The sequence below is a fragment of the Rhinolophus hipposideros genome, assembly GCF_964194185.1.
Source record: "Rhinolophus hipposideros genome assembly, chromosome: 1".
NCBI classification, from domain to species: domain Eukaryota; kingdom Metazoa; phylum Chordata; class Mammalia; order Chiroptera; family Rhinolophidae; genus Rhinolophus; species Rhinolophus hipposideros.
In genome coordinates this window covers 72,111,146-72,136,331 of record NC_138047.1, presented here as the reverse complement: position 1 = coordinate 72,136,331, position 25,186 = coordinate 72,111,146, and positions in this window count along the sequence as shown.

Genomic DNA, 25,186 nt, shown 5'->3' with positions numbered 1-25,186 from the left:
GTTATCTATGGTGTCAGAGGGTAGTAGACTTGGTGGTGTTATCACTTTGTGTAAGGGGTATAAATGTCTAATCATTGTTTTGTTTTGTACACCTGAAACTAATAATAATAATTGAAAAAATCTCAGTGGTTGATGCAGGATGAGTCCTTAGAAGTCCTTAAGTTCACACCTCCCCACTTCCACACCACTACTTTCCATCACAAAGGGGCCTTGCGGAATCCGCGAGGATTTATTGATGCACCATTTAAAAACCACATAAACACCTAAATAATGGGACTGCTTCCAGCTCTCAAACACCAATTGATATAAAACGGTTATTACTAGGCAAGCTTCTGAAGGCCTTTCCTTCATCCTAAGTTTTCAGGAATCTGTGTTTTATTTGTCACTTGCCTAAATGTATAACAAATGCTTATTAAATGCTTCCCTCACCTAGGAGCATATTTATTATATACAGCAATTATTTACTGACTACATACTTTATGCAGGGTTCTCTGCTAGGTTTTGCTCTAACAAATTTTTAGGAAACTCATTTTAAAAAACAGCAAAGGCAAATTTTCACTCAATCTGTGTATAAGTTTTACAGATTTCAAATAAATGGGGTAAGAATCAGTAAAGTTTTAATACACGTAATAATATGACATGTCTTAATATCATCGACTGTTCCAAGGTTATAAACCCTTACATTAAATCAAGCACCCCAGATTCAGGAGTCAGTCACTATGAGATTAAACAGTAATGGTTTCTGAAATAAAACCCTCTGATACTAGCATTTTAAAATAATTTGCCTGTTTTGCCTAGACGTGAACAAATCAGCACCAAAATGTTCATATAACATGTTATATGAACAAAATGTTCATATAACAAAATGAGAGTGTTCATATAACAAGAAAACTCCTCTTCCCAGTAATGAGCTCTTACGTGCTTCTGACATGAGAATTCTAGGCACTGTAGAGATTAATTAATCAGGAACCAAAGTATAGGTCTGCACTAATTGCATTCTTTTTGAAACCTTTTTAATGTAGCAATAATGATTATTTAAATTTAAGAGTAGTTTGAAGCTTGTTATATATATAATGAAGCTAACAATATTTTGCCATAATCTTTCTTTTATTTCCCATCATTAAGATGAGACAACCTGGATTCTCTAAGAGTGACATTTAGATCGGCGTTTTACATTATCTATAACCATAACAACACATGGTAAGTGTTCTTTCCTTTATTATAGGTTATGGAAAAGAAACTCAAAGAGCCCATGTGATGGTAAGATCAAACAATTAGTGAATACCAAAGCCTGGATTTGAAAGGTTTACTTACAGAGTTTTTGGGTCTGGTTCTAACAAATGCCAGTGATATGACTGTACAAATCAATTGCTCATACCTAGGGGACAGAGGAGACCTGGAAAGAAGAGGTGAACTCTTAAAAAGAGATGAAAGGGATTGAATCAAGATGACAAATCGAGCATATGTGTTTGCCTGACATCCTACTCATATTCCCTCAAAATAATAGAAAATAAAAATGTAAAGAATAAGTTTATAGGGGCTCCATTTCAAGAGTAACAATGTGAAGAGCTCTGCAGACCCACTCCTCAATGAAATAAGCAAAGCTAATGAAAATTGTAAAACAAACAAAAAATAATAATCTCTAGAAATTGTTCTAAGGGCATATAACAATATATATATTCAAGAATAAGTAAGAAGTTCTTACTTCTCTCAGGAAGAACAGTGAGAGACTGGTATTTGAACCATGACCCACTGCTTCTCTCCACCCACCAAGCTCATCTATATTACAGGTAGATGTGGCTAAGAGGATGGAGTTCCCTCTGCCTTCAGCTCCCAATCAAATTTTACCATATCTCACCAGGCGACACAAGTCATCAGTATTTCTCATCCACTCCAAATACAAATTGAAGAAGCTAAATTCTTGGTAAGTATCAGCTCGTAGTTAGGGGAAGGCTTAAGTTTTCCAACCGGTAACTAGTAATAGGACAGAGGGTCTACCCCATGCGCAGCAAATTGAGAATATTGAAGTCCCTAAGGGGCCCTCACCCCAGCTTGTTCTTAGATCAGAGATTCCATTCTGGGAGAGGCAAGCCAAAATCAAAAACAAAAACAAAAAACAGAGGCTACTCCCCCAGAGCCTCTGAGTTGTGGCTCAGAGAGTTTTCCCAGGGTGAGAGGCAGTCCAAAAGTAAAGAGCTCTGAAGCTCTACCTAAAGTTACTGTCTTTATTTGAACTAGAGTTCAAGCTGTAGGGTGCTCTCAAAAACAATGCCTCCTATTAATTAAGAGCAACATGGGCCATCTAATTTTTCAGAGAGAATCACAGAGACAGCTGAGAAGAGCCCTTTTGGGGGAGAGGAAAAACCTTAAAGACTGGCCTCAAAAACTACCACTGTCCAAATTTAACTGAACAAGATTGCTGAGCAATTTATGCTCCAGGGTGATGCTGAACACAATAGAAAAATCAGCCAGTAATTAATAAAGCCTTAATGGGCAGGGTGTAATACCAAAAGAAGCAGATGGCTTAACAGAGAGATCAGAGAAAGTCAAAGAAAGCCCTGGTAAAAACCCTGTCATTCCAGTTAAATGTACACATGCCCAAGGCTACAACTTCTCAGAGTGACACTAAAGACTTCATACTGAGAGGGAAACAGACTTTACTAAGTATTGATAGTTGAGTCAAGTCAAAAAAATAATAAACACACAAAGAACAAAAACAGCCTCACAGAGAAGGGAGGGGAATCAGTGGCCATTGTTGCTACAATATATCATGCAAAATGGTTAGTATTTAACAAAATAAATTGTAAGACAAGCAATGTGTGACCCATACACAGGAAAAATGCAAGCAACAGAAATTGCCTGTGAGATGTCAGATTTAATGAAGACTTGAAAGTAGTCATTAGGAATACGTTTGAATAACTAAAGGAAGGGAGGTAAGGAATGGCATGAAATATGAAGATACTGTCTCATCAAAAAAAATCAATAAAGATATAGAAGTTGTTAAAATAACTAAATGGAAATTCTGTATTTGAAAACAAGTGAAATGAAAAAAATCATTATAAAGTTCCACAGATTTGCACTAGAAGAATCAATGAACTTGAAGATAGATTGATAGATACTATGCAAAGAACAGAGAGACAACAGAATGAAGGAAAATGAACAGATTGTCACAGGAATGCAGGGCACCTTTAAATGTACCAACACACATGTATTTGAAGTACCTAAGGAGATGAAGAAATAAAGGAACAGAAAAAAATATATATAAAGATATATGGCTAATAAACCTTACAAGTTTGCTGAAAGACATTAACCTATATATCCAAGAAGCTCAATAAACTCTAAGTAGGATAAATTCAAAGAGTACACCAGACACATCTCAGCAAAACTGCTGAAAGCTAAAGACAAAGAGAACGCAAAACAAAAATTACTTGTTTCATTCAGGAGGACTCCAAAAAGATTGTCAACTTTTGATCAGATGTAATTGAGGCAAGAAGGCAGTGAATGACATATTCAAAGTGCTCCAAAACAAACAAACAGACAAACACACACACACACACACACACAAACACAAAGCAAAAAACAAACAAAAAAACAACCAACCAACAAACAAACAAACAAAATTATTAACCAAGAATCTCGTATCCAACAAAACACTCTCAAAACTGAATACAAAAATGAAGATATCCCCAGATAAACAATAGCTAAAAGAATTTATTACTAGCAGACCAACTTACAAGAAATACTAAAAGAAGTTCTTTAGGCTGAAAGCAAATTAACAAATAAAAACTGGACTCCACAGAGAAAAACAGAGCATTCCAGTAAAGGTAATTATGTAATTATAAAAGACAATATAAATGCATTTTTTCCCTTCTCTTAACTAAAATTTTAAAAGCGTATGTATAAAACAATATGTGTTATTATCAGGCCAGTAACGTAGAAATATAATGTATTTGACAATAACAGCACAAAGGAGGTGGGTGGGATTATAGTTGTACGTAAGGAAATGACACCAGATGATTACTCCAACTCACAACTGAAATTAAATTAGTATAATTCTGATTTAGAATATATGTAGAATAAGCCCTAGGGCACTACTGAGAAAATAACCAGCAAAATATAGTGAAAAATCACTAAAGGAATTAAAATATTATACTAGAGTATATTGACTTAATGCAAACAAAAGCAGCAAAGGAGAAGAAAGGAATAAAACAGCATACATAAAACACAGAAACAAAATGTAAAATGGCAGATGGATATTCAACTTTATCAATAATAACATTAAATATGAACAGATTAACCAATTCAGTCAAAAGTCAGAGACTGTCAGATTGGATTAAAACAACAACAACAAACGGTAACTATATGCTTTCTACAAAAGACAAGTTTTAGACTCAATCATACAAATAAGTGAAAGCAAAAGGATGGAAGAGGATATTGTCATGAAAATAGCAAACAAAAAAGCTGGAGTGACTATTCTAATATGAGACAATAAGTTTAATTACTTTTTCTAAGGCTTAAACTTTTCTTTATTAAGGTAGAGTGTAGGAGGGGCAGGGTGACTGATGAGAATTTCTGTTCTGCATATTATTACAGAGTAGTTATGAGAATCACAGTGTTAACATTAAAAACAAACTATAAAGTACTAAGGCGATATATAAATAATATTGATAAAGTATATAAGTTAAAACTGAAATAAACTGAGATATTTCAATTCTCCACCCTAACATGGCAAGCCTTAATTATATTTCCTTTGTCTGAAGAAATGCTGACAAAAGCCATGCCTCTATCCATCATTTAAAAAAGATTTCAGAATATGTGGGGTTATGAGTATGGTGTTTATAAATAAATTTCAGCCAAGTATTATTAAAGTAGTTTAAGACTCAACACCAAAATCCCCTCAAGGTTTTGTGTTGGCATTGATATAGTTTTGTAGCTAACCAGTCAATTTACAAATAAAGCAACATAATAGTTTTTAAGTCAAAAGTAACAAACAATCTTGGATAACGTTGCTAAATTAGTTTAAAACCTTCCTTTTACATAGCAAACTGTTTTTACTGTGAAGAAAAGCCTCTGGAACACTATTTCATGTGCAGTATTTATAGCAACTACATAATCTGCCCCAACCTGACTGTTGACACTGAACTCCTCCTCTTTCAAATTTCTCAGGAAATAAAAGCAGGGGCAGAATTAGTGATCTTCCTTCTTACTGTGCATCTCCACCCCTCTGAATCTGATCTGTCTACTTGGATTCTTCTGCTTCTTTCACTCATATTCAACACTTGCATTCACTCCTCCCATCAGGAAACAGTATTTTCGTGTCCCCTAGAGATTAAAGAGCCTCTGGCCGTTTATTTTTTGCTTGTCCTTTCCATTGATCATCAATCAGAACCTCATTATCCTACCCACACTCCTATTCCTAGTCTCTTTGTCCATTCTCTTCTCTGGAAAGATTTATATCAAAATTTTATGCCCCCATTCACACGTACAATTTACAAGTTGGTTAGCTTATTTGAAAATGTTCGAGTATTTGATGTCATCAGACATACAGAGGGTGCCAAAAAAATGTATACACATTTTAAGAAAGGAAAAACAAATGTATTAAAAGTATGCTGAGGGTAACCACTTTGAACACCTCTTGCAACTGCAAATGACTTGTATTCATCTTTTCTTATTGGTATATATTGAGTATTACAATTTTAATAGTTTGTTCCTTTCTTAAAATGTGTATACATTTTTTTTGGCACTCTCTGTATATGCTTTGTATTAAGTCTGAGGGAGTAAAATAACTTGTCTGATGACCTGGCATTAAATTTTGTATGATAAATTTTGTAAGATTCAGTATGATAAAGAGAAAACTGAGTTTTTAACCATGTAACAGTTTTCAGATTGATTAATTTACAGGTGATTCATTAAGAAACAAATGCAAGAAAATATCAAACATTTAAAACTTCATCAAAAAGTTGGATTTTTCAAATAATCCTTGAAATTAATTACTATATTACTCTAAACTCCAAATTGTGCACAACTTCACATCATTTGTTCACTCATTCATTAATTCATTTAAATATTAATTGAAATATTATATGGTGTGAAAAGTATAATGTTATATTAAATGGGATTCTTGTTTTAGAGGAGTTTTGAAATGAGCCACAAAACCAGCTAACCTCATTATGTTATAGCTACATTGTGTATAAACATGTGTATCATAGAAAGCTTCTATTCCAATATGGAATACTATGTAAAACTTTTAATATTACTATAATGAATATCATTATTTGACTCAAACAGAGTAACAAACAGAATGCCACACAAGAGATGGAATTACCTTTCAAAATCAGTAAAGAACTTTTTTTTCTCAAAGATTAGTAAGCATCTTGAGTTACTTCATTATTTTACTCCACAATTTTAATGTTATTGAGAGATATCAATAGTTTGATTAATTTTAAGTGTCCATATTCATACTTTGATGTTCTTTATGTGAGGTGTGAACTATAATCAAGTATAATTGTATGTAGGGCATAGCTAAAAGAATCAAAGTTCATATAGGCAAACTGAAACCTCCTTTTTGTCACAACAAATTTAAAAGCTGCTAAGTGGGTGAGCTAATTATCTGCAACAGCAACTAATTGTGAGGTAAACTGGAGTCCAACTTTGTTCTCATGGAGTACTTAAAACAATGTAGACTCTCTTTCCTCCCCATTTTCCTTTACAAATGCACATATATTTATTGTTAGGTCAAACATTTACTCAAACTACATTTAGATGTTCAAATAAAATGTTACTGATATAAATATTTTTGTGTTACTGATATAAATTTCTTTACATTTCCATACTCTTCAGTGCAGTGGAAAGACATCTAAATTTTAGTCCAGTTGGGTAAGCATTGTGGATGTAATCATTTAAACGTTTCTGTTAAGTAAATGCCTCTTTAAGGAAAAATGCTTAGAGCTCTACCCTGCTTCTTTCCAAGATAGTATCCAAGTATTTTGTAGGTTAATATGGTAAATGAAGAGTACTAATAACCATATATAAATATACTGCTCTCTGGATAATCTTTGGATTTTGTTGAGGAACTCTAGAACGGAAAATTTGGCTGACATCTCCCTCTGAGTACTACTGCTGGTGCAACTCATGGTCTTTCTTTCCCTTGTCTTGACAGAGCCTGACAGTCCTCTCTGAGTGACAGGAACTCACCTAGTACTCCATAGCACTGGGAGTGTCCTGAGGTCTGGCTGTGACCACCATAGTTGCCAGACCCCTGGAAATCAGCTCATTGTTGAGTCCTTTGCCATAAAAACTCTTTGACCACTATGTGGGGACCCATCTCCACAAAACTACAGCTTTTGAAGCTTTTTGTTGTAATTGTAAAGTATAACCATTTGTAGAAATGTGCATAAAACATAAATTATGTGAAGAATAACTGTAAAGCAAACAGTAATGTAATCATTATTTAGGTCAAAATTTAGAACATTTCTAACACCCTTAAAGCCTTTGTGCACCCTGATAAACCACCCTCCTCCTCAACTCCCAGAGGTAACCACCATCATGGTAATTGTGGCAATTAATTTATTGTTCTCTTCTACAGATATAATACCAAAATATACATACATAAATTATAAAATTTGCAGTTTAGTTTTTCTTAACTTTAAAATTTACACGAATAAATTGTGTGTCTTGCTTCTTGCACTTAAAATTACAATTCCAAAATTCATCTATGTTGTTGCACCTAGCTCTAGTTTATTATTTTTTACTAGATTGTATCCCATTGTGTGTAAATATCAAACAACTTTTAAGTACATTGTAATATATTCCATTGTAGGAACGTACTGAACTTAATTTTAACTTTTGATGGGCAATGTTTTTCCAACTTTGTACTATTATAACACTGCTAGAAATAGTCTTTGACTTGTAATCTGGTACACCTGTACGCACCAGGGTCTCTAGGTTAAATAACCACAAGTTAAATTACTGGGGCAGAGATACAACTTTAGTAACTATTACTAACTGTTTTCCAATGTGGTTGTGCCAATTTAAACTCCCACCAGCAAGCTACCAATGCTTTGAAAACTTCCAGAGAAGTATGAGGGAGCATGAATTAGTATAAAACAACACTTGCATTATTACATTTGAAAATTATACACACACACACACACACACACACACACACTCTGGCCATGGAACAGCAGAGGGCCATGTATATATTATATAATATATATGGCATGCATAATATAAATGAAATATAGAAACATATAAATACACTTACAGATATACATCCTTGAAGATTGTCTGCCCTGCTTGGCAGGATCTCAGACCAGCATTCCCTGCGTGGCAGTGGAGACGCCCAAGTCTTGGAAGCGCGCCCTGTGCTCCAGAAGCTGCGCAGCTAAGAGCCATGGCTTAAGGACCCGGGTCGCACGCTGCAAGAGGACACGCAGGAACTGCGGCGTGGAGTGGAGCCCCGCGTGGCGGCCCAGGCTCTGTACCTGACCCAATATTTGGCATCCACGATGGCCTAGCTGCAACACAACAAGCAGCAGCTGCAGAGGCAGCTTGAGCGCTTGACATACCAGGTGGAGGCACTGCGCTTGGCAACTTGGCTGCGCCCACGCGCGGCGCGTCTGAACCACCGGGCCCCGGCCGGGCTGGTAAATGGCACCCCAGGCCACACGCGCTGCCTGGGACCGTACACTTCGCCAGCTACACCACCTTCTCACTGTTGGGTGTGGATCACGACGACGCCAGTGCGGAAACGAGAAGGACCTCAAACTCGTGTACCATTAAGAAAGGGCACCGACCATGGACAGATCCAAGTGATGGCTGCCTTGAGGACACCCAAACCTTCCAGCCACTGACGTCCCCCAAGCCGCACCTGGTGAGCTTCGCCAGCCAGCCATGTTTGTCACTTGAGTTTCGATTTCTCTGGGGACAGGCTGCCGCTCCGTGGCCCACCTGGAGCAGCCGTCCTAGGGAGGCGTAGGGGTGGGTGGCGTGGCTTGCTCCCAGAGAGGCCCCGAACCGTGGACTCCCTGTCCAAGTGAGAAGAATTCTGCTCTCACCGGGTTTTCGTCGAGCTCTGCTATGCGCAGTGATGGCAGAAAGGAGCAAGGACAGCTCATGTCTGGTGACTCCCCAATGTATCCCGTCCACGCAGCCGCCAGCCACGACTCAGGCCTGCAGGGGCCTTTCACCGATATGTCATCTGTTCAGATAGAGAGAGTCCAAGTTAGCTGAACATGTTTATCTAGCTTCTGTGTCTGCCCAAGGGGCAGATGGGATGTTTTGAAACCTGTCCTCATCACAGGGGAAGTGAATGGACAGAAGAGCTGAATCCTGGCCCTTCCGCTCCTTGATTTGAACTGCATTCGCCTCACTGTGGATGAGCGTCAGAAGCCAGCGCCCGGCCATCTTTGAGGTCGTGTTCCCAAGTCCCAGCTTTAAGGTAGGCTTCATGACTTTAACATTCAGTTTTTAAACAATATCTCCTCTCCATGGTAACTATGTTCAATGCTTGCTGCCCTTCTCTCTCTCCCACGTATGCAAATAGTACTGCACGGTCACCCAGAACAGCATGACAGTGGCCTTACGCAGAGCTTCTCCTAGGAGCTTACAGTCCACATCTCCTCTCTCCTAAACAAAGGAACCCAGAGATATATACCTCTACGTTGTGGTTTCTATCACGGCTCTCTGGATGTTATTATAATAAAGGCTCTTCTCCCTGTCCTCACAGGTTTGGGATGAGAGGGTAAGGTGGAGATGCCATGCTTGGTGGACAATGCCATCCTGACATACTTTTTTTTTTTAAATGTATTGGGGTGACATTTGTTAGTAAAATTACATAGATTTCAGGTGTACAATTCTGTATTACATCATCTATAAATCCCATTGTGTGTTCACTTATTTTCCCTTCCTCTCCTTTCTTCCCTCCATCCTCCACAATATTTCAGGCCTGGAAGGGCATCTGCAGGCTTTGGGCTTCCCCTTCCTGTGGTTTCTGTTCTCTGATCCCTATGGCAGTAACATCACACCCTAAGTTGAAGTGCATTTTTCCTATACTTAAGAAAACTACATTATCATCTGAATCCTCTAGGCCAAAGGAATTTAGAATACCAAACCCTCCATCCCTAAACAAATCCTCCTTTTCAAGCCTATTGTCTTGCTACAAAATCAAACCTATCCATGAAAGCTGAGATATAACTACTTGTTCTAGCATATATATCTTTCTTTTCTCTGAAGAACCCATTGTTTTTAATGGGTGAGAAATTCACATGACATCAAGATTTATAGAACCTGTGAATTCAAGTGAAAATGTTTCAAAATATTTTTCCCTTCCAATTTTATGATTCTGGGAGAGGGGGAAGGAAAAAATAGGAGAGACTGCTATACTTTATCTCCCCGCTGCTGCCTTTCTTTGTTGAGGTCACTAAACTTGTTTTTGTTTTTTTTTGTAAATTGAAAGATCCTGGCTAGAGTACCTAACTGTTTTAGATGAACATTTCTTGTGAAGGCTATACAAATTCCATATGATTTTTCAAAACCTAATAAATTAGAATTTAGAAATGAGAACTGTGAATTTACAACTATCTTACTATTTACCTATAGCCAATATATTTTGATGTGTAAGGACAGCATTAGAATTAGGCATGTAGAATTAGGGCATTCTATAGCACCCTGCATGAGACTTAGGGGATTTCTTTAAAAAGATCTCACAGATCTAAAGGTTGATAAAACCTCTCAGAGATTTTTCTCAGTTGCAAATTGTAACAGAGAAATGACTATCAAACTTTGTAAATTCCTGAATTGTTTACTGTATCTCACACCCAATTTCACCACAAGTCATTGCTCTGTAGTTTGAACTAAAATGGAGATGCAGGTTGGTAGAGCGAAAAGTGCAGATGGATCAGAGATACAACTACCAACTTGAAGTGAGGGAGTTCAAGTGGACAAAATTCCTCATTGACCAAGCAGAGAGGAACACTGATCTACTTTACATAAAAACAAACAGACATACAACAACACCGACAACAGACACCTAGGTTTTCTTCTCCCCTGAACAGTAGCACTAAAATAGTGCATATATATATATATATATATATATATATATATATATATATATATGATTTTCAAATTACATATACAAATTACACTACAAATTACACTAAAATATCATATATATTTATATATATGACACTCAAATTACATATATGTATATGTAATAACATGGGAAAATAAAATTCAATATAATTTGTCTCCACAATAGATTCAAAACACAACTAATCATCAATATAATTAAAAAGATAAATTAAATTGGAACACACAATAACATTTGAGATCATAGGCTAGGACATATTTAATGAAGACAGATAATTTAATAATTGATAAGATAGAGGAATTATAAAATGTGGGTAGCTTTGAAACATAGTCATTATTTTGGCAATATTTTGCTCATATTTAACAATGTTGCCTTTAATACAATAACAAGAATTGCCAACATGGAGCAATTAGGTCAGACAAACTAGGAATTAATTACTGTAGACAGGCCCATATGTCACACAAACATTGCACATGTTCTCTAAGCCTTGCTTGGAAAAGGAAAGATTTATTCTGGGAAAGCTCTTGAGATTGTAAAAGGGACACTGCTGCTAAAGTTTGAATTGAAAGTGACTTTGTAGAATTTAAATCATGAAGGCACAAAGTTGGATTAAGTACAAACTAAGTGAATTTTCTTCAGTTCACTTATTCAATTACTTAAAATAAATCATGCGTTACCTAAACAGTATGGCTTCAACAGCTACGACACTTCTTGAAGTGTGCCAGAGACCAAGTTCCAACAAGGCATTAGCCACTGATTCTACCCATTCACATATTAGTTCAAGGTGGTATAAGGAAATGATTAGCAAATCACATCCTTTGGGGTGCATATACATGGCCTAGATTCAAGATGTGACCCAGAATTTAGTTTTAGCATGAAAGATTGGAAATCAACCTCTTTGTTTTTCTTCCTAAATAATCTCCAGTGTTAACATTTTAGTCCTTAAAAACCACTGTTCATCTTTATTTGATATTCTGTTACTAAAACATATCATCAGAAGTGTAATTTGCATTTTCATGAGGAGAATCGATAACAATATTTTCAATTTAAATGAAAGATACGAGCAAAAGAAACCCAATAATTTTGTTTTTCTTTCCTTTAAATTGACCCTTATCTAAGTTAAGTGTGGCTGTTCTAAGCTGAACTCTATTACAATCCTGATTTCTAATTTACTAACGTATTTCCTGGGAGATGTAGCCAATGGCATTATCTCCATTTCCTATGTGAGGTCTTTTGAGATGTTTCATATTCCAAAAGGTCCACATGTAGAGGGAAATCTTTAAAGACAAGGTTGCAAACTTACATGTCTAAGAACACACAGGCAAGTAATGCGATCACAACCTGGGGTGATGGAAACAGTGCAATGGTAGATAAAAATGACAGGCAACACCTAGATTCATACTAGAGACACAGCAAGGAGTGGTGGGGACTATGGAACAGTGGACCCCACTTGCTAATAGTCCCAGTTATTGCTGTACTGATGTGTGATTTAGATCATGATTTTACGTAAAATGTCACAACATGTTTAATATTGCAATTAATGAACATCAAAACACAAAGAACAAATGAAAACAAATGTATTGAACCAAACAAAATATTTTAGCACCAAATTTAACATGACATCTGAAAGATGCCGGTGCTACACATTAATGCTTCCACATTATCTGCTCTGTGAGCATAGGAGAAAGTGTGTTCCAAAGATTTCATGGCACATACTAAAAGGTTATTCATTGCTTCTCTGGAATTCAATTTAACTGTAGATACCATACTTTTATTACTAAATCTAGCAATTCTATACCTGGAGAGCTTGTTAAAACAGAGAATGCTGTCCCTACTCTAATATTTTTTGATTCAATAGATGTAAGGTATGCTCTGAAAATTTGCATTTCTACAAATTTCCTAGAGGATATTGGTACTGCTGCCCTACAATAAACTAATGTTATGTTAATTTCTTTTTTTTTTAATCAGCTTAAAGTTGATCTCATCTTTTCTTTTAACCAGATGTTTAATTATTACTTCAAATATGCAAAGATTCTCTGCTTTTCCTAATGACTCAAATGTAGTTCTAAATGTATATTCAGAATCCTGTCTTACTTCAGACTCAGAAGGATCACCGGTCCTCTCATGCTTCCAGCATTATCTCCTGAGGTCTTTGTCCAATATACACACATTTGTTTCCTCGGGCATTTTAATGCTTGACTAAAATTTTTGAGACTGAATTTAGCTTGAAAAGAGAATGAGTGTCTTGAGACAGTTAGGCATGACATCTGCTTTCCCTGAACCATCCTCGTCTTTTCCCCTATAAAATGTGAATGAGATATGTTAGCTGTTTTTAAGGAGGTGGTAATACCCTTACATACATGAATCGTGATTGTATTAATTTGACTAAACATGAATAAAAAACTTTGCAGAAGCTTATCAAAATTCCATCATTAAAAGTCAACTTATAAACTATGTTACACTTATCTTTCTAAATATGTTTCTAACACATTTTGTCATAAACTGCCTTGATTTTGGCAACTGCACTCCTCTTCTAACCAGGTGTTTTTGCTGGTTCACTCTGCTGAGGCCATTTTTAGTCCCTGGAAGATGGGAAGGAGGAATATTAGATTCTTGCCTCAGGAAGTTGATATTGCTATCACCATTGCAGTCATGTTGCTTGTTGCTCATTGTCCCCGACTTGTTGCCCCTGTTTTCGCCTAGATCCTGCCTCTAGGGAGGTTATGGACTGTACTCTGTACTCTTTTTGTCCTGACCCTGTGGGTCTGAGTTTTTGCTCCTGGTTCCTGATTCATATGATCATCTGCCTGGTTTTTCTCCTCTGTCAATCCCCATTCCTGGAGTCATAGTGTCACCATCTGGAGCACGTCTCAGACTTTCATCATACAGCCCCAAACCAGAGGCCTCCAGGCTCATGACCTGTTGCTAGACCCCACCTCCACTCATGTACAGCACCTCTGAGCCAGGTGGATTGCTTTATTATGCTCTGTCAATGTGCATGCCCCTTCCTACCAGTGCAGGCCCTGGGTGAAAGAATCACCTCTCCTTCCAAGTAGCTCATCACTGGCTACCATGGTATTCTCCTGATACCACCCTCTGCCACCTTGCTTTTGTCTTACTCCTGTCTTATTCCCCAACAACAGAAGGATGCATTTCATGGTGTGGGTCTCCCACATAAAGCAATATATTGAACACTTAAAGAAATATCACATTTAGATGTACAAGAGTGAATTGTTTCTCCTCACTATACATGGTGTTTAAAAACAAAGAATTAGAAATAAGTAGTCATAATATAACAAATTCTGTTACATAGTTATGAATTAAATTCAACTAATCTGTATGGTGGAGGCCACAGGAAGAGGATTTTTAAGTTCGGCCACAAAGGGAGTCTATCTTTGTAGAATTTTTAAGAAAGGTCACTAAGAAGCAAAGTATTCAAATTTTAACTAGGTCTGCATAAGTAATGTTTGCACTTACAATAAAGAGGCTGACAGAGAGCAGGAACAAATAAATCACCCTCCAAAAACACTTGTTCCTTAAACACCAGTCACACAGAAAACTATGCAGAAGAGACTGACTCATTCATTCAGACATTCACTAACTTCACTCAATTCCAATGATCACATTTAGCCCAAACAAAAAGCTGTTCTAGCCAAAGAGTAAGCAGCTCCAGAAAGTATTCTAATGGCTCAGTACAACGTCATGTTAACATTGGAAATAATACACATACATGGTTTCCTGCCATATCTGAACCCTCAGTATATCTGGAATTACTTTATTTATTGCCAGTCATTTCTACTTCATATCCTCATGGTTGATTTTTTTAATGACATTTTCATGACTTCTTCCCAAGTAGATCTTGAATGGGAAAGCTAGGAGTTGTTTAGTCTTATCCCCTCCTCACCTAGCAAAATGCCTAGACATATGATGGATGGATACTCTACGAGTATAAATGATAACTGATTTGACCCTAATTCCAATACCCCCTATTTTTTAATCCTTCCTTGTGACCAAGGGTCTTTCTTGTCAAAAGATGGACAGCTGAATTCCTGTATTATGAGTACTGTGCTAAATATCCCAGTTCCCTTGGGCTCAGATTTCTGTCTTGCTCTTCTCTGCCCTCTGGGAAACCAGAATAGAGATTTGGAATTCTACACTCTCAGAATTTGCTATGAAACATTTACTGCAGCACTTAAAATACTACTATGCCCCTTTATTTACACAAGATATATTATTACATAAGATATATTATTTACAAGAATGTATTCACAGGAGAATGTCACTGACGCACTGGCATTAGTTGAATGCCCACTATGTGCTAGTCACTCTTAGGTTCCGTGTGAGTTTTCTAGGGCTGCCCTAACAAAACGCCACACAGTGGGAGGCTTCAACAATAGAAATATTTTGTCCCACAATTCTGGAGGCAAGAATTCCAAGATCAAGGTGTTATATGTTAGTTCCTTGTGAGAGGCGTAAGGAAGAATCTGTTCCGTGCTTATCTCCTAGCTTCTGATAATTTTCTGGCAACCTGTGGTGTTTCTGAGCTTGTCGACCATTAAGGCACTTTCTGCCTTCATCTGCCTTTTTATAAGACATCAGTCATCTTGGATTAGGGTTTTACCCTACTCCAGTACGGACCCATCTCAATTTAATTACATTGGCAACAACCTATAACCAAATAAGATCACAATCTGAGGTGCTGGGGATCAGGAATCCAATATGCTTTTTTTGGGGGGGCGGGGGGATACAATTCAACCATAACAGGTACTGTATATACTTTAATTATAACAGTAACCCTATGAGGTAAGTATATTTAAGTCCCTTAGATAAATATTGCCTCTGGGTTCTTTCTATTTAGCCAAAATTTTCAGATGACACTGCCATATCTATGTTTGGAAAATGTATTTTCTGTCATTCAGAGAGCATCATAAAATCAGCTACCTCAGTAGAGTTCCTCTCTGACTGGGAACTCCAGCTATGAACTCTTATGGTTATATTTTTATTGTTATTGGTTTTCTTGGCTACACAGTTGCTTTGTGGGCATTTCTGTGAGCAATTGGGTGACAAGATATCTGAGGTACAATAAGTATTTCCTGAGAAACCATGCCAGCTGACTTCTACCTTTACTTCTAGGTTACTTTCTCTTAACACCTATTTTATTTTTCAGGAAGCCGGTTTCAAACTCTTCAGGTAGTTTCCAAGTAATATAATTGCTTATCTTACATTTGAATAAAAAGAATATTACCAGGTTTATATTTCAATGCATATTTGTTCTTGATTTTGAGTATCTTTTCACACAGTCAGATTTTATGGTGAATTTGTTCAAGTGGTGTTTGCTAGAGAGCATAGAAAACACTATATCATCTCTATGTTGTTTTTCATCACTGAACTGTGTAATCTTTTGTAAACAGATCCTACTTCAATTTTACTTTGGTTCTTTATTTAATATTGAAAATATATGGAACCAATATATAGTAAGCAAAGACCTGGTGAGACAGTTTTATTGCAGAGCAAGAGACTTTATCTCTAGCTGCTCAGGTTAATAACTGTAGTATAGAGACAAGAAGCCATTGGGAAAGGGCATTGTATATCAAGGAATGTTCTTCATGGACTAGTCTAGATGTTCTGCTCACAGATAGAAATAATTGAAATACCTTCCAATACACTAGAGAAGATTACTAGCATCCACATTCACGTATTAAGTCAGTCACACTATGGAACCCTGGAGAGTTTCATCATCATAAATTTGTGTAACAGAAATTAGGTATAGAAATATAACAGGCAAGAACACATCTGTGTGACTAAGGAAGAAATTATCTATGAACAAAAATAGAAAAAAGAAACTGCAAACAAATAGACTGTTATAATAAAAGGTGATCATTCCAACAGAGAGTGATAATACGACTTCATAGAAGAGTGTCTCAGTAGCAGAAAAGTATGTGGAAATAAGAGGCACAGAAATGAGAGCAGAGACACCACCCAACTTGCTGTGGCTGAGGAAATAAATAATGCCAGAACCACACTGTCTCTTTTGTAATTTAGGGTATATGGTGTATTTAAAATAACTATTAGTGAGCCATGTACTTTTTCCATTGAATCTGTATTAGCTTTTCTTTCGTTACACTTTTTGTTGTTTTATCACGAATGTCCAAGTCCAAATGAGAAGTGCTCCTTTATTGTTAAAATAGAGGGATCCCAACCAGGTTGTAATCAATTCTTCACATGTTTCCTGAGGACAGCATGGTCTTCTCTGATTACTCCTTATAAAAAATTATCTCCAAATTAAAGTAGTCTCATGTGTAAATAATATACTCATTATTCTTTTCTCATATTTATTTCTCCTATAAACCCATACCAATGTTTATACAATAGCATCTTAGCTGGGCTCTTAGTTTCTTGTATCTTTCTCCTTCATCTGTTTCACATGGTATGATATATGCTACCTAGTGTAGGAGCAAGGAAATTATAGTAAGGGTAAAGGTGAAATAATGTAGCACTATAGTCTAATTAGCAATCACACATTTGGAAAGCATGGGAAGGTTGAATAATGCCCTTTGTCTTTCATAATCTAAGGACTATGAGGTTTTTTGTTTTTTAATTTATTGGGGTGACAATTGTTAGTGAAATTACATAGATTTCAGGTGTACAATTCTGTATTACATCATGTATAAATCCCATTGTGTGTTCACCACCCAGAGTCAGTTCTCCTTCCATCAACATATATTTGATCCCCCTTACCTTCATCTTCCTCCCCCAACCCCCCTTACCCTCTGGTAACCACTAACCACAGACTATTATATTGTCTGTGTCTATGAGTTTTTGTTTCTCATTTGTTTGTCTTGTTCTTTTGTTGTTTTTGATTTATATACCACATATCAGTGAAATCATAGGGTTCTCTGCTTTTTCTGTCTGACTTATTTCGCTTAGAATTATACTCTCAAGATTCATCCATGTTGTCATAAATGTTCTTATGTCATCTTTTCTTACTGCCGAATAGTATTCCATTGTTTATATATACCACAACTTCTTTATCCATTCATCTATCGAAGGGCATTTTGGTTGTTTCCATTTCTTGGCCACTGTAAACAAATCTGCAATGAACAATGGAGGACACGTGTCTTTATGGATAAATGTTTTCAAATTTTTTGGGTAGATACCCAGGAGAGGGATTGCTGGGTCATATGGTAATTCTATTCGTAATTTTTTGAGGAACCTCCACACTGCCTTCCATAACGGCTGTACCAGTCTGCATTCCCACCAACAGTATATGAGAGTTCCTTTTTCTCCACAGCCTCTCCAACACTTGTTACTATATGTCTTGTTGATGATAGCCATTCTGATTCGGGTGAGGTGATATGAGGTTTTAACCATGGTTTGTGTGGTCACCCTGAGCTGGGACCTGCACAGCTTCCTATTGACCACTGACATCTCCGCCTCACATGCCTTCATTTATTGGTCCACAGACTCAGTTGGTTGATACTTGCTGAGCACCTCCTCTGTGCCATGGTGACAAATAGGTATGGAGCTCCTTCCCTGCTCTCACAGAGTTTATAAGCTGGCACAAGATTCAGAAAGCAAATTAGAAACCATAATTTATTTTTTAAGATTTTTATTAGAAATACAGCTAACATACAATATTATATTAGTTTCAGGAGTACACCATATTTATTCAACATTTATATACCTTAAGAAGTGATCACCATGATAAGTCCAACAACCGTCTGACACTGTACTATGCTCTCACAATATTATTGAATATATTCCCCATGGTTACATTATATCCCCATGAGTTATTAGTTTTATAAAGGGAAATTTAGACCTCCTATTCCTCTTCACCTTTCCCCCCATTTTGATTTTTCAATTATGGTTGACATGCAATATTATTTTATATTAATTTCAGGTGTACAGACAGCATAGTAGTTAGATATTTATGTAAGAAGTAATCTCCCTGACTAGTCTAGTACCCACCTGGCACTATACATAGTTATTACCATGTAATTGACTATATTCCCTATGCTTTACTTTACATCCCTGGGACTATTTAGTAACTACCAATCTGTACTTCTTAAACCCTTCACCTTTTTCACCCTGGCTCCCAACACCCTCCCATCTATCACCCCAACAAATCTAGTGCCCTTCCCTTCACCGTACATAGTTATTACAATGTTTTTTACTATATCCCATATGTTATGCCCTACATCCCCATATGTTATACCCTACAAGATTACTGTGGAACAATCCATTTATACTTAATCTTTTCCCCCTTTTCACTTACCCACAATGACCCCCGCATCTGGCAACCATCAATATGTTCTCTGTATCTATGAGTTTGTTTCTGTTTTGTTTGTTTATTCTGTTCTTTAGATTCCACATGTATGTGAAATCACACTGCATTTGTCTCTCTGTGTGACACTCCACTCAGAACAACACCTTCCACGTCCATCCATGCAGCCACAGATGACAAGAACCCCTTCCCTTTGATGGCCAAGCAATATTCCATTGTATAGATGTACCACCTCCTCTTTATCCATTCATCTATCGACAGACACCCAGGCTGCCTCCACATATTGGCCATTGTAAACAGTGCTGTAATAAACATATGGATGCACACGTCCCCTCAAAGTAGCATTAGGGTTTTTTTACGGTAAATACTCTGAAGTGGGATTACTGGGTCCTTCTTTGTTTCTTCTTGTAGCCTTTGTTTTAAAGTCAATTTTGTTTGGTATAAATATTGCTACCCCAGTTTTTTTGTTTGTTTTCATTTTCATGAAATATTTTTTTCTATCCCTTTACTTTTAGTCTCTGTGTCTCTCAGTCTGAAGTATGTCTCTTGCAGGCAGCCTATGTAAGGGTTTTATTTCTTATCCGTTCAGCCCTTCTATGTATTTTGAGTGGAGAATTTAATTCACATTGAAAAGTAATTATTGATAGATTTGAAGCTATTGCCATTTTATTATTCATAATTTGCATCTTTTTTTTTCTTTTTTTTTCATCTTAAAGGAGCCCCTTTAACATTTTTGTGATACTGGTTTAGTGGTGATGAACTCCTGTAGCTTTTCCTTGTTGGGAAGCTCTCTATCTGTTCTTCAATTTTAGATGATAACTTTGCTGTGTAGAGTACCCTTGGTTGTAGGTCCTTGCTTTTCATCACATTCAATGTATTGTGCCAATATGTTTTGTGCCAATACCTACAAAGTTTCTGTTGAGAAATCAGCTGACAATCTTACGGAAGCTCCCTTAAAAGTTACTAGTTGCCTTTCTCTTCCTGCTTTTAGGATTTTGTCTTTGTCTTTAACCTTTGCCGTTTCAATTACAATGTGTTTTGGTGTGGGCATGTTTGCATTCATTGTTTTTGGAACTCTCTGAGCTTCCTGGGCTTGGATGTCTATTTCCTTTGCCAGTTTAACAAAGTTTTCAGTCATTATTTCTTCAAATAGGTTCTCAATCCCTTGATTTCTCTCTTCTCCCTCTGGTACCCATATAATGTGAATGTTGTTTTGCTTGATGCTGTCCCAGAGGCCTCTTAAACTATCCTCATTTTTTTATTCTTGTTGCCTTTTGCTGTTCTAATTGGGTATTTTCTACTACCTGTCTTCTAAATCACTGATTCGATCCTCTGCTTCATCTAGTGATTCCTCCTAGAGTATTCTTTATTTCAGCTATTGTATTCTTCACTTCTGACTGGTTCTATTTTTTGGTTTCTTTGTCCTTTTTTATGCTTGCTGTCGATTTAGTGAAGTTCTCACTAAGTTTTTTGAGCATCCTTATAACCATTGTTCTGAACTCTGTATCTGGTAGTTTAGTTGCCTCCATTTCATTTAGTTCTTTTTTCTGGAGTTTTTTGTTTGTTGTTGTTTTTTCATTTGGGATGTGTTTCATTTTCTCATTTTGGCTGCCTCTCTGTGTTTATTCCTATGTATTAGGTAGATGTGCTCTGTTTCTCAGTATTGGCCAGGTGGTCTTATGTAGTAGGTGCCCTGTGGGACCCTAGCACCTTCTCCCTGGTCAACTGCTCCTGGTGCTCCAAGAGTTTTCTTTGGTGGGTTGTGTGTCCCCTCCTGTTATATTTGAGCCTTGATTGCTATTGGCACATCAGTGGATAGGATTGGCCCTCAGGCTGACCGACTGTGGGGTTTTGGCCACATTCACAGCTGCTGTGTGGAGGGCTTACACCCCTGAGTGGGATTCGCCCCAGCAGGCTCTGGTACATGTTGAGACCACCCTTTGTGTGTGCTTCTTGTGGAGCTAATTGGGTGGGGCTCTGCTGTGGTCTGAAGCCGCATGCATTTTAGTTTTGGGGTCTCTTGGGAGGGGCTCTGGTGCAGGCCCAGGTTTCCCACAGCCTATGACCAGCGGGGACGACCTGGTGGGAGCTACAGAGCAAATCTGTGGTTGTTCGCTACCTCTTCTAAACCTGGATGCATGTGGGAGAGGCCACACTGAGAATTGCAATGGCCTTCACCAGTATCCGGCCTGGGGTAACTCTGCAAAAATCCAGGACAACCTGATGCCTGCTGCCACCTGCTGGCTCCCTTAATGTATAGCCACTGATGGAGCGTCATGTGGTACCTAAGTTGGGTGAGGCAGGGTTTCAGGGAATCACTAAAGTGTGAAGAGTTGTGTTCACCAGATTAATGTAGACTCTGGTTTGGTGCCAGTGCTGAGCCTGGAGCTACTCCACAAAAGTCTTAGAGCACACTGAGGCCTGTCGCTGCCCGGCTGGGGCCTGCTGACTCTGATAGTTTTCTAAGAAAGAGTACAATGCAGGCAGGGCTAGCTGCTCGCCCACAAAGTGCCTCTGTGCTGGGGGAGTTGGGTGGAGTGGGTTCCCAGTGGAGCTCACCATGCCTATCAGGTTCAGGTTTGGCTGTGTGGAGGTGGGCTCAACATGCAAAATTTGGCACTTTCCTGCCAGCTGCATAGGAGAAAGAGTCCATAGGAGAAGTTTGTGCACATTCATTTCCCACAGAGAGAAAATGCCAGCTATCCTCCAGCCCTTGCCTTGAAACCACAGACCGCAGTTTCCCTCTATATCATATGCCTCAATGCCCCCTGAGTCACTGTCCCTTTGCCAGATCCCAAGGATGAGTGCCTGCAAGTGAGTGATTTTGTGTGTGGACCATTTAAGAGGACGTCTGGGTTTCCCTCAGCCTTTTGGCACCCCCTGGATGGTAGGAATCTGTACTGTTTTTCACAGCCAGATGTGTGGGCATCTTTCCTGGCACCTGTACTCTGGGCTATTTGGCTGGGGTCCCTCACTCCTCCAGGGGAGGGGAGTCATATGCCAGTATATTTCTCCTGGTTTGCAATTGCTACAGGGTGGTTTGGGGCCAGCCAGTTTTGTGTCTCCACCCCTCCTACTGGTTTCCATGTGGCTTCTTCTTTATATTCTTAGTTATAAAACTTCTGTTCAGCTAGACTTCAGATGGTTCTCCAGGTTGATTGTTATATAATTTATTTGTAATTTTAATGTGTTCACAGAAGGAAACAGGCACAGTATTTATCTACTCCACCATCTTGGATCTCCTCCCATAATTTATTTTTATATTATGTTTCAACTTTTGTTATAAATGCCATAATGAGGATTTATGGGTTGTTAAGAGCTCATAATTTAAGGGCACTTAATTAAGTTTTAGGGACCAAAATAGATTTCTAGAGTAGTGATATCTAAACTGAGACCCAACGCATAGAGGATCTTCAAGCAAAAGGGAAAAGGCAAAGTGTGACCTCGTTTCTGGCTCCCCTGATATGGGCTTATAATGTGTACAAATAGACAGAGGCCAAACGGAGTGCCCTAGAGAACTGAAATGAGGTCCTTGGGGTGAAGGACAGAGCATGCAAGAGAGGACACAGTGTCAAGGGATGATTCTAGAAAGATAAGCGGGGGCCAAAATATGAAGTTTGTGCACATTCATTTCCTAACCTTTTTGTATTCTGCAATGCACATCACTCAGGCTCCCTTGTCATTTCGCTTCCAGGTAAGTACAGTGATGGAAGGCACTAGAGTGAGAGAAAAGAGGCCAAGCAATATAGTTTTCCTTTCTCTGCAGAGGCTACATCTTCTCCATGATTCCAGCTCCCACTAGACCCTTCTTACCAATTGTCTTCGTTTCTGTCAGGCAAATTCCTACAGAAGTTTTAGTTTCTTCCAGGAATCCCTGACTCTGAATTCTGGTAACATTATTTATTCTTTGTTCGCGCCACCTAGAGTGGTAGTGGCTTCCTACTGTTGTCAATTTTTGCTTGTCTCAACATCCTGTGTTTGCTTTTATTTCTTTCAATTCCTTTGTAATTGTTTATTGTATACACTTTTCTGTTTTGAATTAACTTGTGTGGATTCTGTCTTTCTGAGTAGAACTCAGCGGATAAAAGGGCCTGACATGCCACGTTATGGTAAATAAGAGCTCTTCTGTGAAGCAAGGTGAAAAAATATTTTACAAAGGACATGTGACTTAGTTATATGTTTACTGCAGAGTGATCACACTGGCTTGTACGTGAAGAATAAATAGAGAAGAAAACACTGGTGTCAGGATGCACCATTAGAAGGTCTCTGTGAAAATCTGCGTGAGGGACGATGACCTGGGCTAAAACACCTACAGTGAGCCTAGAGACTGGTGGTGGATTCCAACCATAGAAGGAGGTGAGCTCCAGTCCTGATCAATTCTGTGAGGTGTGAGAAGGAAAGAGGCGTCAGGAGTGATTCCCAAGTTTCCCCTCTGAGCATCCAGATGAATGGTAGTGCAATTCACTGAGATGGAAAATACAAGAGGAGCAGACTGGAGGAGAGCAAGTGATGAATTCAGTGTTGGAATGCCGAGGTGTCTGTGTTTATGAGATGCAGTGGAGTTGTGCAGCTCTACTAGGTATGCCAGCCTGGAGCGTGAGAGACAAGTCTGTCTTGGAGAAAAAGATGAGGGAGTCATCACCATGAAAAGTATAACTGAGGCCATAACAGTGGAAAATGTTGCTTGGGGCATTGAAAGCAGTGGTTCCTAAGCTTGATCATAGGTCACAAAATCTTTGACAATTCCCCCTCCCCTCCATATTAATGCATATAAGCATCTAGTAACTGTTGTAAAAGAAGAGAGCAAGTCAGGATCATATTTCACTCCTTCCTTCTAGGTGACTGAGACTAGTTCTCATCAATGGAAATTGAGTGGATATTATGTGAGCCATTCTGTGTGAAGACTCTTAAGAAAAACTTTTATGGTTCCCCCAGTATCTTATCTGTCCCTCCTGTTGATTGATACAAATAGTCATCAGCAATTTGAGGGTAACGCAGCCTCAAAGTGGAAATGTCCTGCTCTCAGAATCACTGTGTGAAGAGAGCTTTCCACTGACTAGGAAAGTTCACGATGGACTGTTGTAGGAATTAAATATACATTCCTGTTATTTGAGACACATATATTTGGTTCTATCTGTTATGAAACTGTAGCCTCCATCAACTAATATACTGCATTATCTGTGAATTTCTTTTAAATTTTGCTTCATTCTGACTATTCTTACCCTGTGAATCTTACGTCTAATACTTCTCAAAGGAGAGGATCCATTTGGCTGTATAGATTACCATCTGATCCAGTATTCCATTCTGGCATGGATTTTCCTGCCAATCACCTGGACCCTCTTATGTTCAACTGCAGGCGACTGCCTTAAAGTTAGTCACAGACTCTTGGAATTGATTCTGGCTATGATAACAGAGTCAAATGGCACTACACATGTCATGTGTGTGTAAGCTACTCTTTCTAACCACTGTGCCTAGAAAAAGAATGACCATTTGCCCTCTTTTTTTTTTTTCTTTTTGTGGTGGGGGGGGGCAGGAAGTCCCAATTTATTTTCTTTAGTTCAGTATGATCATTAAGATTGCCCCCTTTTACTTTCAACGTGTTCCAGCTTGGAATATAAATGACATGATGTCCCTATTCAAAAGAGGCTCACCTTTTCAAAGATGCCTCTCCAGTGCTAAACAGATTATTGTATATCAGCTCCAATTGGTATGCACAATACTGATGTTCAAATACCTCACTTTTAAACCACTCCAATATTTTTTGAACTTGGCCCCCAGTTTTATCAAACCTCATTTTTCATGCTGTCTAATAG